Source organism: Cheilinus undulatus, linkage group 9 (assembly GCF_018320785.1).
Source record: "Cheilinus undulatus linkage group 9, ASM1832078v1, whole genome shotgun sequence".
NCBI lineage: Eukaryota > Metazoa > Chordata > Actinopteri > Labriformes > Labridae > Cheilinus > Cheilinus undulatus.
Window position 1 is genome coordinate 16204599 of NC_054873.1, and position 9817 is coordinate 16214415.

Consider the following 9817-nt stretch of genomic DNA (forward strand, 5'->3'; position numbering starts at 1 on the left):
ATGGTGCAGACCTTCTCATGTTTACAGCTCAGATAATCTACTTGCCAATCACTGTATTTCACCCAATCTGGCTTATGGTTGTTTCATGCAATATGAATAACACAATTATAAAAACCCCAGAAGACACACCAGGTTTATGTAGCTCCAGATTCTCCAAGAGAAGGACTTTTTACATGCAAGAATGAAAGACGATGCCCCTGATGGCGATTTGACAGCTTAGAGAGGCATTTTTGTCTTGGCTTGAAGGCGTTTGACACAGCTAATTTAAGGAATCTCAAAGATTTTCTGATGTATTTGTCCACAGAATTTTCTAAGAACTGATATGAAAGCTGTGTCTAAAAATATATAAAATAAAGGCACATTTTGCTAGGTGTTGGCCTCTATCAGGGTCAGTTCTTGTCACCAATGCTTTCAATGATTTTGATAAGGATATATGTGGCATCATTTTTTAACAACAAAATTAAATAATGTTGAAAACAGTTAAACTATAACAGCTTTCTATACATTTTTTCCTTTCATAATTCCTCTTAATGTAAGTATTCAGTCTACATGTTGCAAAAACATCATTATTTCCTTTCTCTGTGTATCTGACCATTCTTGATTATTTTCATTCTTGAGTTAATACACAGGAGAACAGCTGATCTCCAGCTCAGTGAAGTCCTCTCTGTTTAATATCATATCTGTGGGCTCAGATGTATTGATTATGTCACCAAATCAATCACTCCCAACAACACGTTACGGTTTAAACCCCATGAATAATTTTTTATCTGTCCAGGGCTTCATGGAGCAATACACTCGGTCTGCTGACGTCAAGATCGGTTAACTGATCCATATGGGTTTATCTTTACACCACTAGCAAAATCTGCTACTGAGATGACAGTATACATGTAGCTGGTTTACAAATACGCCACGAAGAAGCAACAGCCATGGAAACCATTTCCATCATCAACTTAGTGACGATTGTTTATGTTTTATGTGGGTGGTAATGAGTCCATTCTGCTACTATAGATGTTTTTTATCTACACCAACAATGATGCTCTCTCTACTTCAACATCTACCTTTTAGCTCAGAGGATGAAATGGGCCTGTGCTGCACAGATACAATGGTTGTTGAAAAGACAAGATTAGGTGTGCCTTGCCTTATTGACTCTTGATGACTTGATGACTGCAATTTGTAGTTATTCATAACTGACCAGTTGTTGACCAGAGTCTGATGATTTACACAGTGCAGTGCAAAATTTTGTTGTTATAATGAAGTCATATAGCTGCTGCAGTTCTTCAATATTTCCATACTCAGCAAAACATGCATTTAAATTGTGTCTAAAGTGGAGAATATGCTCAGAAAACAGTCAGATTCATCGCAGGGTCATTTTGTCAGTGGGTATATGATAGGGTTGGGAGAAAAAAATCAATACAGCATAGTATCGCGATATTTTGTCTGGTGATATAACGCATCATCTCGGCCACCAAGTATCGCTTTTTTCAAATTATTTGCTAACATGAACTGAAGTCTATGATAATGGAAAATAACCAGGGGAAGGACATTAGGAATGCAAGCAGGGAACGGTTGAGGTGGACATGACACATGAGGTTTGCAGGAAGTGCTACATAAAAATAAAATACTGCGGAAATACGACAAGTATAAGGGCAAGGCTAATGCTAAATCAGCTAAACAGTTGATAAAAATGGTATACATCACAATATATTGCAATATATGATATCGCAATACTCACTGTATTGCAAAATGTTTAGAAAAGCAATAATATCAAATCGTGACCCAAATATCGTGATAATATCGTATTGTGGGTCCACCAGTGGTTCCCACCCTTAGTATGTGATGTGAGACTGCTGTGCAGATGAGAGCGTGGCTGAAGTTAGCAGCTAGCTCTGCCATCCTTTATTTCTCTTTGCAGATTAAGACCATGCACAATGTAGTCACTCATCACTACAGTTGAGTAGTTATTGAGTACTGACTTAAAAAAGCTTACATACAAATGTAATACTTTTATCTAGCTCAAAACAATGCTATACCATGTTGTTTCTATGACACACTAAACGCTAAGCTTTGTTTCCATCCGGTTAAGTGCTCTGACTGGAAGTAAGCTGAAGTTAAAGCAATACAGTTTTATATATTTTTATTGACAATTAAGCACCATATCTTAGTCAATCAGTGCGTACATTTTACATGAACAACCCCCCCCCCCCCCAAACACACATACACACACACCAAACAAAACAAGCACAATTTATAACTTAAACACAGAGCACAGCACAGTCCTGCATTGCAAAGTAGGATATCAAATTGTTGAAACATTGTTATCATTGACACATACAGTGAGTGAAGCAATACAGACAACAGATCCTTCCCCTGTCCACTAGCCATCTTTCCTTGGTTTGGGAAGAGCCCTCCAGAATATAGTGGATATTCTCAGGCCCACATAATCAAGGAATAGAGTCCATGTATAATAGAATTGTCCTATTGTCTCTCTGGACCAATACGTCAAATATTCCATTGGTAGCAAATCAAATATGACCTTGTGCCAGTCATAAACAGTTGGTGGTTTATGCGAAATCCATTCCAATAGTACTTTTACGTGCAGTATAGGTTAACACTGAGCAGTTTTTGATTGTGGGCATCATTAATTTGAGGATGAGGCATTCCTAAGGCATACAAAGCATTAGTTTTAAAAGAGCATCTGACCAGGATTTCAAGCCTCTTTAAAAAAAAAAAAAAAAAAACATAAGTAGTTTAACCAACTTGTAAATCTTGAGCTAATTTGATATCTGAATTTAGTTATCATATTTTTAAATATCAATGAACAGTAAAAAGGTTAAAGACCCTGTAAAGTGAAATCCGAAGTTTTTGTCCTAACACTCTAGATATGTTGGAATATGGTTGCTGTAAACATGTGAAAACACTGAGATCTACATGTGACTGAGTTCTGGATTTAGACTGTTAGAAAGTTTTTCACCTCTTTCCTGGCTTGGTTTCATGTGGGTGGGGCTAATATGTAGGCTCATGATGTCATGAGCCCACAGGAGGGAATGACCCCACACCTCTAACATAATAATATAAAATCATAGAGCAGTTCATTTCAGTACAGTGGGCGTGGCTTCAGCTCATTCAACAGACACGCCCACACCATCCTGGGGCAGATTTACTGCCTCAGTTTGCTTGATTTTGAAGCTTAATTATATAAAACTTAGGGATGTTTTATTTGGCTGAAATGAACCTGGAGGTTCATAACACAGTGACCTGTAATACAAAAATAATTACAGATTCATTTTCGCTTTACAGGGGAAATATTTAAAAAAAAAATCTGTCACCAAATCATGTCTGTACGCAAAAAATACACACAAAGTTTATGCAGTGTTGGATGTATTGATCTACTTCTCCGTGCTGTCATTCTCCCTCATCTCTCCATCATACTGCTGTCTGTCTGTGTCATATCAGACCTGTATGCTAAATTCAGACATGTATTAGCTTGTTAACCAAACAGCAACAGCTACAATATTAGTGAGGAGAAAAAGCATCGTTTTATACATTAATATTTAATCATAAGTTAGCGCTGACTGAGCGCTGTCCTCACACTGACAGCCAACGCAGCGCGACCATCCGTGCGCATTTGGAGAGGACGAGGAGAATGGTTTTTAACATCGTCCAGCCTACCTGCCTCAATAAAAAACTTTGGATTAAAGCAGTTCTCCTCTTAAACAAGACGACCACCTGTACTGCTATTGCCCTGAGCCTGTCCCGTCTATATGAGCTGCTGCAGGGCACTTTCTCGCCATCATATCAGCTGCGAAGCAAGGCCGTTTACACTCCAGATGCAGAGGATTTTGCATGACGAGAGGAAATAAAAATTAAAGAACTGGGCTTGAATTTCATTTCTTAAATCAAGTGGAGTTAAGTTTTTGTGGCAACAGCTAAAACTGCGCGCCTGGCATGCAAGCACCTCTCTCACCTTGTCATCACACAGGGAGGGAGGCAGAGGGCAGGAGGGAGGAAGGAAGGGGAGCTGGGATATAACACTATAGGTTCAGCAGACTCCTTATTCTCCGTTACTCTGCATAATTGGTTGACACTGCTTCACCACGCTGCTGCATCTGCTGTCAGACATGAGTACAACATGTGCACATTTCCTTCAGAACTCATGTCAGCAGCTTTTTTGCGTAGTGTAGAGAGGCAAATCATACCAGCGTATTTACATTTAAAATTGTGTACCTGGTACACAAAATGTGTACAGGTCGGCAGGTCTGGGGGTGTGACAAAATCACGGCCACAAAATCAAAATGTCATAAGATTTCTCGTTGAGGTGAAAACCATCACGCAAGATCAATATTGCGCGGACAGCAGGAGCAGCAGCTCTTCTGACAGACTGCTGCCCCATCCACATGGAAACGAATTAGGTGTATACGCAAAAGTTTACGTCGGATTGGCGTTTCGGGTGACAGTAAACGATACTTTTTGAAAACGGGTCCCAGAGTGCATAAATCCGTAAACAACTACCGTTTCATCTCCGTGTGGATGGCTATCCGCATCTTTCTTGAAACGATTACCTCACACATTGCGTATCTCCTTTAAGGCCCCTGCGCGGGTTGGACCAAAACATTAATGGCGGACTACAGGGTTGTGTTCGTGATGCAGAAGCTACTGAGCTTGTTATGGCTTTTACAGCAAAATCTGATGCTCCTTTACCACCACCGTGAAACGCATACACCATATATTCTTAAATCCAACATGAAGAACAACCAGAAGGACAACTAGAAGAAAGTTTGTGTCAGTTTTCTGTGAGCTTCTTCTCCTTTGGTGCATTTTCATGGCAGCGTTACAGCACCACTTACAGGCTTGGCATATGCACTACGTTTTCAGTCACTTCAGTGGTTCCTGAAACGACTCCGTCTCTATGAAAAACTTTTTGAAAACAAAACGGCAATATATCGTTTTAGTCTCTGTTTGGACAGAGCCTGAATTACCAAACTGAAAATTAGAAAAGATCACAAAGATGCCCTGGACACTTTAAAATTGTTGGTTTGACAGCTAATGACGAAACAGAGCTGATCCGTGACTTATTCAGATCCCTGCTCCAATGCCCACCCCCTCCTCCGCGTGCGCTACTTGGGGCCGCACATGATTCGCCAGTGCATAAAAAGTTTATCATTACAGTGCGAAATGATTCATGCTGCAGCTGTAAACCTGTGCAGCTTCCACTAGGAGAAAACAGTGTTTATTTAGTTCATGTCTGAGCGCAGACTCGCTCACTGTGTCGCTATTTGTTACTTTGTAAATCTGATTCAATCGCCGTTTCATCATGTCCCGTTCTCATCTCACCGCCTGTCAGTCAGACATCCATCAGCTGTTGGCTGTGAGTATCATCAATCAAAGGCTCAACTGATATAGCTCAATGGGCCATTGTATACCGCAGCAGTAGACTTAGCAAAACAAACTGTTTGTTGTCTGACAGCAGACAGAGCAGAGACACAGACTCGTTCACCAATGCACAAACATTAACACACATGCTCATCTGTGCATCATGTCCAACACTGTCAAAACTTATCTGAGAAAAAAAGACCACAAAACGATGATATAATCTATTTCTGTAGATTACAGCAAACATGTAACCTGAAGTGTGAAACACATCATCTGGAAAAACTTAAATATTAAGCGTTTGGGAAAGGGCAGAGGATTTGGAAAAAAAAACTCGGAGTATGATTGGATGAACATTCTGTCACATCTCACATAGCCACGACCGACTACAGACATGTCAGTACACGACTTTTGCTGTTTTTGAAAAGAAGACAACTCACTGCTGTTCTTTGTTCTTCTTTTAACGAAGAAATGTCGTCAAGTTCTGATTAAACTGGTGCTTTAGCAGCATCTACGCTAAGCTCTTCCAAACTGCACTGGCCTCTTCTTGCTGCTTGTTTACGTCACGACTCCGCAGCGCCTGAAAGTACTGCCCCTCATTGCTGATTGGTCCTGTCACTTTCTAACCGACCCAAACGGTTCAGACGGGAGCTTTGCAAGATGGATTCGCCATTGAGAAACAAGGAAAACGGGCATATCCATCTGCTTTGCAAGGTTAGCAAACATGTTATTGACAGAAGATTTCTTTTGAGTGTTTTAAATATGGTTGTACTCAAAGATGACGAGAAATAGTTTACTTTAACTGGTGCAGCTCTTTATTTTTCAGTCTGTTGTAATCATGTGTGACATGAGCGCATAATTTAAAGATGTAGACTATTACAATGAAAGGTCTGATTTGAAGAGTATTAAAATGTACAGTCTGAGTCAGACAATACAAACTGTGCATAAGCATTTAAAGCCTATTCAGTACAAGAGGATTAGTTTAAACGTTTCGGAGTAGACCTGCTTTGCAATCATGACTTTCAGCTGTATACAGGGCATATTTTCTGCTCATGTATTTTTTTTTTTTCAAAATGAAAAAAAGTGTAAAATCTCATCTCGTCTCATGAGATAAGAGTCTCGTCACACCCCTGGTAAAGAGATTATGTGTAAATCATCATAACACATTTTCCCTATGTTGGGTGTGGTTTTTGGAGAATGCCCTCTTCAATCTCTGTGATAAAAATTCTGTTGAAACTTATAAAGGTAAAGTGCTACTTCCAAAGACCATCCAGGGAGGATTTCACCAGGCCTTTAAGAAGACACCAGTGCTCTTATCTTAAATTCTGATTGTGAAGAAGTGAACTATCAAGCATTTGGCATGTTTTAGATTTTCATCTCTGATGACGGCTAAAGACAGGCGAGACAATCTTGTCTTCAAGAAGTAGGTTTTCTATTCATGGAGAAAACGGCCAACAATGAGAGGAAATCACATTATGGTTTCTATTCTATGTGCCAGATGGTGCCATGCTTCAGTCATAATAGTGGAAAGAAGACTTAGAGCATCAATTTGTTGAGGGAGATCTTACACCCTTGACTGTTTAGAGAATACCCAGCAAAAGCCACAGCTATGGAGTCATATGTTAAAACCATTACAGGGTAAGACCCCTTACCACTTTTACCATGCCCTAATGAGGAGTAAATTCATGCTGCTGCTCACTGAGTGCTCTTGGTGGGAGGTTTTGCCGGCAGACCCTTGTGTCAACTTTATTGCTTCATCACCCTGCAGCCTGTTGAGACATCCTTTAGACTGAACTATAGAGGCCACCATTGCAGCTTAAAATCCACTATGTGTTCAGACCTCTCCCTCTTTTCTTTCATATTTTTGACACATTTCATAACAAAGACAGCACACATAAATTACAGAAACCACTGATTGATTGCCAGTGAGCTCTTTTGCTCAAGTGGTCGTTCAAAACATGAGATCACAGTGCGGTAGGTGTTTCCTCATTTGAATTACGCACACTCTTAGGCTCTTGACCCAATATCAGCAAGAAACTCGTCAAATTCATTCTCAGCCTTTCCTTATTGTAAATGGATGGCCACCGGGTGAGTCCATCTGTTGGATAGTACTGATTTAAAGGGTGACTGGTGGTCGCTGTTGGTACCACCCTCTTCCCAAACTTGGTGTCTGGGCGAGTAGGTGCTGGCCAGATTGAGCTCTGGGCAAAGGCCTGTGTGTGGTCCATTGGGCTCCTACGACAGTACAGTGTTGTGCAAAATAAAGCTAATGCCAAATCCACAACGGACATAAGAACATAATAACATTTTTATAACTTTAGGAAATCAAATTTTGAACAATAATGAAAAAGACATTATTTTTCCAGGGATGTATCATGCCATTTCTTGATTTTTATATACCCCAATGTCCTTGTTTCAGTATTGATTATTTTGCGTCATGAAAACCACAGTCTTGGATATCTATGCCCAATAATTTCTAAATATAAAAAGATCTTTAATCCTTACGTAATCACAATTGAGTGTTAAAGAAAGAAATGATGAACATGTACATGGTGATTCTAAGACTAATCAATAAACCAGACCACTGTTACTTTCTGGGCTGAAATAGTTTTTCCTTAAAGAAGTTTAAAGTTGCTTTTTCAACTTGTGTGTTCACCATCACTGAACAGATCTGCTCTTAATTGTGGCAGAGAGAACATCAGCAAGACTCATTCTATTCTTCATCTCATCCCACAGACACACCAGAACAGCTAGTAGTTTCTGCAAGCTTCATTTTCCACGGGAGACAGCCACAAGCCCAAAAAAGCAAAGCGCAATGTCATCACCCAGGAATCCAAGAAATACCAGAAAGTCTGACTTTTATTACAAAAATCATCTGTGAGCACAAACAAATGTGGAGCACAAACATGCCTTTTAATTGAGAAGGCAGATGGTCCCATCGCGGGCGGGACAGCAGTCAAAAAGGACTGTGGAAAACAAAGCATCCGCAGCAACCGCGGCCCTCCATTTGTGCCGATCCAACTGGGAGACAGGGTCTGGGGTTGGAACCCGCAAGACTCAAACAGAACTCACCATTGTTGCCTCAGTGAGGCACACAGACAGACCAATTCACAGGAACAAGTTGTATTGGGTTTCCGGGGGGAATGTTGTTTATCCACTTCATCATCATTGTTGTGTTTGTCGTCTGCTGTTTCTTTGATAGCTTTGGGAATGAAGCCACCTCAACCCTGACCTGAAATCCAAAATGCAAATAGATATTGGGGGAACAGTTGGTCAAAACACAACATTTACATTGAAATAAACAAAGGCTCTGGAAGTAATCTACAAAGCAATCATAATGTATGCTCATTTCTTTGTAGTAATTTGAAGAATTTTACCAGTTGAAATGCTGCAGATGATTTGTTTAACATTTATGAAATGCTTTCTGTTTCTTGGGATTATAGCCTACTATTCTGAGGAACTAAATCTCCCCCTAAAGACGTTTTTCCTCCCAGACTGGTCATAGTAACTGAATCCTCTGTTTAATAGTTTGCTGTAGCAGGGGACTGACTGAGTGGTTTCCATTCCGCTGGGCTGTAACCGATTGTCCCAGTGACCACAACAAAGGATTAAAAAAAGGAAGGAGGGTGAGAGGATAGAGAATAACCCAGGGCTCAGTACAGATTGGAGATTCCTGAGATCAATGACTCAATGGCTTCCAGAATATTCTCCAACCTAACTACATTTTTACCATAACCTTATCATAGCATCTGCTTTGTCTTTACCACAAAACAAGCAAAGGCTGTGTAACACATAGTTTCTATAATATCTTCAAACACACAGGATATGCTGTCTAACAACCAGTCTGCCTTCTCTGGACTCTACACTAATGGGTTGAAATCAAGCAGGCTTGATGTATTTAATCCAGACATGAGAGGAAACAGACAAAGACATCATCACAGCAATCTACCAACAATGTAGGCCATATGTCCATTAAGTTGGTATTTTGTTCTGTGCTGTGAAGCAAATGTGTGCTCACAAGGGTGACTGCTGTTTCAACAGACATACGGCGAACAGACTCAGTCTTGCTGTGATGAAGTGGCCTTACATTCCCAGGCCTGCTCTACAGGCGTCCATACTGTAGCGGGTAACCATTAACCAAACCTACTTTGTGTGTATGACTGACGACTAATACAAAGAGCATTTTGATAGATTTCTCCTATCCTGTGAAGTTACAAGGACAGAAAACACCCTATTGAAAAACAACATAAGACATATTAATTATCACTGGCAACTGTAAGCTCCACTTAGTCACACAGAACAAGCTCCATGTCACTGTGCCGGATTCAAAGATCTTCTACTCATTAATTTCACAGATGACCTTTGTCTAGCTGTAGTTCCTAGAAAACACATATAATGACCTCAAAGTCTCTCTCAAAGTTCAATGAAGTTTTAAGCATAGAAAAAAATG